Source organism: Fukomys damarensis, unplaced genomic scaffold (assembly GCF_012274545.1).
Source record: "Fukomys damarensis isolate Sample0158 unplaced genomic scaffold, DMR_v1.0_HiC HiC_scaffold_25, whole genome shotgun sequence".
Taxonomy (NCBI): domain Eukaryota; kingdom Metazoa; phylum Chordata; class Mammalia; order Rodentia; family Bathyergidae; genus Fukomys; species Fukomys damarensis.
The window spans coordinates 29,600,047-29,605,793 of record NW_022900937.1 but is presented as its reverse complement, the minus strand read 5'-3'; positions in this window follow the sequence as shown (position 1 = coordinate 29,605,793).

Below are 5,747 nucleotides of genomic sequence, written 5' to 3'. Positions count from 1 at the left end.
AAGCTGCGCTGGGCCTAGGGTGCCTCCTATTGATTCTTTCAGAGCAAAATGGACAATGTGGTTGACAGGGTGCTGAGTCCCGGCAGCTGTGTCTACTGCGCATGCCCTTTCCCATAATTCACTGCTATAAGTGGATGTATGAGATGCAGCCCGTACGCCTGAACCTTGGAGAAACTTCAGGTGAAAACAGGTCAGTCAGACCAGCGGAGCCCTGGTTTGGAATTTCAGGAATCTGCAGGGGGCCCTGTTAGTCCTACCTCTGCCCATAGGTAGTGGGTGTCAGGACAAAGGTCAGGGAGTTTGGACCTGAGGCATTGCCCAGGCTCTAGGGAATCGAGGGAATGGTCCCAGAGCCCCCAGGTACTGTCCATGCTATTTCTACCTACAGCCACCAAGACTATTTCTTAGCCTATATTAGAAATTCAGAAAATATGGGTTGCATTTAATGAGATTTAAACTTTAAAGTGAGTATACACGATGCCCTGCGATATTTAAATCAATAAAGCAGATATTTATGTTTTTATTACTTTATTGAATGGGGTAGGGTAACACACCTATAGTTTTTAGAAAGCCTTCATTCTCACATCAGTTTCTTTAATGACATCTGTACTGTAATTGTAGTAGCTGCAGTAGCAGCAACTCCATATGTAATGTAAGACTTAATCTGCGATGAAATTATTATCGTTGACCAAATACGTGAAACTCCTTGCAGAGAAATCCACACATCTAAACCCTATCTATTTACAGAGAAGGCCTTAGAGCTGGTACAGCCCCATCTCTGTTCTTTGGTAACCAGCAGTGCAAACTAGAACTCTAGAAGTTGGAGTTTGTTTGTTTGTTTGTTTGTTTTTTAAGAGATAAGCAACTTCTTTCAGCTTCCTCCTGCTGAGCACATGACTGCCTCCTCCTCCTCCTCTCCCCAGCCCAGAGGAAGTGGCAGAAGACCGGACCCAGGGGGCTGGAGTCCAGTTTCCTTTCCACAAGAAAGGGACCTCTGTAGGCTCTCACTGTGCTCCCCACCAGTCCTTACCATAAATACCCCTGCCCACCTACCCGCGGGGAGATTTGAGACAAATGGGCCTCTCAGTCTCCTCGGAACCAGCTTCCAGTAGTTGGAGGCTTCTTCCTTAAAATCAATGGCCTCCATCGATTAGGTCAGCGGTGAGTTTATGAACCTAACTGACCAGTAACACTTTTATTTAACTTGAAAGTTAGTGTAAAAATATTATTTGTTCCCATGCTATCATGGCCTGAAAGTGATATGTGAATGAAAGAAGAAAATTTAAAAACTGGCGTATCATTAGGGAAGCTTTTATTAGTTTTTTTCCAGTTTTCTTTATCCGCACACTTCAGCAAGTTACTGGGTCAGCTCTTGGTTGTATGTAATGGCTCATTTCCTCTCCCGGGGAGCAGCATTACCTAGGGCAGGAATCCGCTTGGCAATGTGACATCAGAGACTGATGGGGTCAGGGAGGTGTTGCACAAATTCAGTTACCTGATGGGGGAAAAGCAGATAATTGGGAAGTTCAAAGAAAGCGCCTCAACTTTTAGAGGAGTCAGCACTTTGCAGAAACATCAAGTATGAAGAAACTAACTAGACAATTGGTTTAGATCTGAGGAGTCCAGGGAGAGTCAGAAGACTGTGACTTCCCCTTTGCCTGGCTTTAACTACCCATGTGATCTTGGCCGAAATCTCTCCCCTTTTATAGATTTATGTAATAAAACAGTTAACTGGTCTAGAAGAAAAACATAACCTATTTGTGTTTGTTATAAGCTTGAATTTGTAGCACTTTGTTTAATGCTGGTCAGTACAGAACACTCAAAGTTGCAAAACATTCATAATGTCTTTCCTCCAAAGTATTTATTTCAGACTGAACTACTCACTCCTCAACAGTCCTAACTCCTAGTGTGGCCATATATGGACACGTCCTTCAAGGGGGGTAATTATTATGAAATTAAGCCATGGGGATAGAATCCTCATCTTGTAAGATGGTGATTAAAAAGAAAATAAGAAAAGCAAGTGATGCCAGAGCCCCTGCTCAACTCTAACTTCCCCTTCTCCTCTCTCTCTCTCTCTCTCTCTCTCTCTCTTTCTCTCTCTCTCTCTCTCTTTCTCCTTAAGCACCAGTACCAATATAAGTCAGGTGTCTAAACTCAGGATCAATAGTGTGCAAATGCAAAATGCTTTGAAAAGAGGAGAGCAAGCTACAGAGCATGAGTAGGAATGTGCAGTGCATTGACAGGCAAGACTTCAGTAAGTATAAACAATACTATGCTACAGGATTCCTATAAGGATTACCATCTACTTATGGTGTAAACTATTTTAGTCAAACATCAGATCAGATGTTATTCATTAGTAGACGTCCCTCTTGACACATCTCCACCTACCCATGATCCCTAAAATAATCCATCCTCCTCCCTGTACTAAAGTATTACATAATGCTTTGCAATTATTTTCTGTTTTCTTTCCCATGATTGACAGATTGTCATTATTCAGCAAACCAATCCACATTTGTTAAGTGGAGGGTAAGGGAAAGGAAGAGACAGAATCTTTATGAGACTATGACAGTTAACATCAGTTGTCCTTTTGATTGGTTTGGGACCCACACACTTCTGGAGTGTTTGAATGGATCATGGAGGTGTGGCACTGGGTAGTACATTTGGTCCTGCACCCCTTGTCCTCTGGTACTGTTCCTTGCTCCGCATCCTGGCCACCATAAACTAAGCACTATTGCCCCATCGCTCCCTTCTGCCGTGATGTTTCTGCCTTGGACCAAGCTAACAATGGCCTGAATCTCCTTGTACTGTGAGACAAATTAAACCTCTGCTCTTTAAATCTGTAGGTATCAGGTATTGTGTCCTAGTCACAGGAAAGCTGATTAATACAAGTACCCATGAGAGAGTACTTAGATGTTTCAAATATATCACTGTGTGTATCAGAATGGAGCTCCTACATGTGAGTAAATAATGATCTAAACCCCATAAAGCGTAGCTCCTCTATGTTGAGCTGATGCAACTTTAGCTTCTAGGATTGAGAGGTCCGCTTTAAGATCCTATATAACTTTAATAAATATTTTATTAGCCCATACTTGCAGGTGTATAGTGAGTATATTCACCATGTGGAGTCGGTACTTGCACATAGCACGTCTTATTTCATTTTACGTCGCTTTCCCCTCTCCTCTCAATGCCCTCCCTCCATTTCTAGATTCCTTTCCCATTTGTGCAAGGTCTATTTCTCTGATTTGTATATTATCAGTCCTTTACTTTGCTCTTTATACTTTGAGTTTCACCCATTAAAAAATGCCACATTTATGCTTCTGTGTCTAATTTTTTTTCACTTAACATTACGATGACCCTTTATGATTTATCTCATTCTTGTTACAGAAAACAACTCGTGAGTATTTTCTGGTGACACACACAGCAGTGGTCCCTCAACACTGAAGCTGAAAAGCAGAAAATGAAAAATCCATACAGCAAGCTATATAAAAATGTGATTTCTGTGTAGCTGTGGGTGCTCGCACCAGTACAACCAGCAGCCAATTTCAGGAAAGGCCCAGCAGAAAACAGAACACAGGACGGGAGTGTCTGTCTTCTCTCACAAAAAGGCCAAGAAGGCTACAGTAATACAAGACACAGCAGTGATCTTCAAGTGCTTTCAAGTCTTTTGTACTGAGTAAGTAAATTACTAAGTAAGATAGCACATACATGAAATATACAGAGCAGAACATGTGTCTGCTGTTGCTGAGACTGGGGTGAAGACTGCAGAGACTGAACCACTAATTCCAGCCATCTGTCTCTGTGGCAGCTGATAAGAAGCTCAGCAGTCTCACTGGCAGCCCAGTGACTGTACATTGCCATCACTTAATCATTGCAATAAACTAGGGGTTAAATCAGTGGGTGTTTCCATTTTACTATGAAAAGAACAGGGTTTTGAAATGCCAAGTAACCGGGCCCAAGATGAAGTAGCTGAGAAGTGGTGGCGGCACCTTCGGCAGCTTGGCAGTTGGATTTCTCAGCGTGTACCTGCAGCCACTTCCTGTCTCTCAGGTTCGTGGCCGGAAACCACTATGGAGAAGGAAACTCGCGGGACTGGTGGAGGACTCAGGACACCTCAGTGACAGTGCCAACTCGGACGGCTGCGTGGTTTCAGATTTAGATGCCACACGGTGGCCTTCAGCTCTCCTCTGTCAGATAAGGTTAGATCAAGCTTAGAATTTTGAGCTTTTCCCACCGTAATGCAGCTAATGAATGAATAGGACAGGACCTCGAGATTGTAGTGATTTCTTCATAAGTCAAGGGTACGAAGCTGTGACCATTGCACCTGCCAGGGAGTCTGAAAAAAAGTCAAATGTGTATGGGTTTGATAATGTTGTAGTTGTTATTCTATTAAATAAGTATTTTTATTTACTGATTGAACTCAGGTCCATTACTGTGAGCTCAATTCCCAATCCTTTAACTTTTTTTTTAAGTTTATTTTGAAACGAGGTCATGAAGTTGCCCAAGCTAGGCTTCAACTTGAGATCGCCCTGCCTCAGCCTCTCAGAGTGCTGGGATGACAGTGTGCACCACTGTGCTCAATGCGTGTGTGTTACCATGGTTCTCTACAGGGCTTGTAACTCAATAGCCCTTGAGCTAGAACTTTAAAGAAGTTTTTTAGCTCCAGTATTTCATGACTGCCATGTTTTCCCAAGGGTATTACTAAGACATAAAACAAATTATGGAAAATCTTCAAACACTTGTGATTTCACCAACTATCCTCTCTGGTCTCTCTCCTGATAAAATCAACATAAATGTTTTTGAATGTATAGGGTGTGTGAAACTCTTGTCAATGTTATTGGCCAGTGCCTTCTGAAAATTCTGTTCAAATAAGCAGTTCGTAAGGACTTCGTAACTTAGTAAATAAGTATAATATTGACTCAGCACTGCAAGGTTAAGAAAACTGTGAAGTAACTTGGGGATCACTTTCTGCCTTTATTGAAAAAACAGAGGAAGTTAATACTTAAATCTATTTCAACTTTCCTAAGGTTTTTCTTACTATGTCACAGATAAAGCAGGTAAAAATTTTGAATTAAGCCAAATTAATCCAATTTCTTTTGGGTTAAGCTCAAAAACACTTGTGCTACAATTTCTTCAAGGCCTTTATTCTAAATAGATTATGAATTAAGATAATAGAGTCATGGATGAATATATATCTAAATAGAGAGAGAGAGAGAGAGAGAGAGACAGAGACAGACAGAGACAGAGATAGAGATACTGGAACTTCTGTGCGTGTGTTGTGTTATAAAAGCCCAAAAACATTAGCATTCAGTCCAGATTCATGGCAAGCCTTGTGTTTTAGGACCAAACAGGGCAAAGGGAATGAAGATATTGCTTCAAGCTTGAAATTTAAAAGAGGTGCCAACAACAGTTAGTAATCACGACAAATAATAGTACAATGTTTTTTTTTTGTTTTTTGTTTGGTTTTTTTTTTTTTTGTACCAGGGCTTAACCTCAGGACCTTGTGCTTAGGCACAGCGCCACTCAGCTGAATCCCCAGCCCATCAGCATAATTTTTAAAACTCCAAGTAAAAATTTAAAAAATAATAAATAAGAAGGGCTGAGGGTATAGTTCTGGGCTGAGGCCCTGGTTCAGTCTCTGGAACATAAAGTGAAAATTATGTTGACAAAATCCAAATCCACCGACCAACTTTTATACTTTTATACAATTCACCAGTTCTCAATATGCCTCTCCCTCTCCCTCCCCCTCC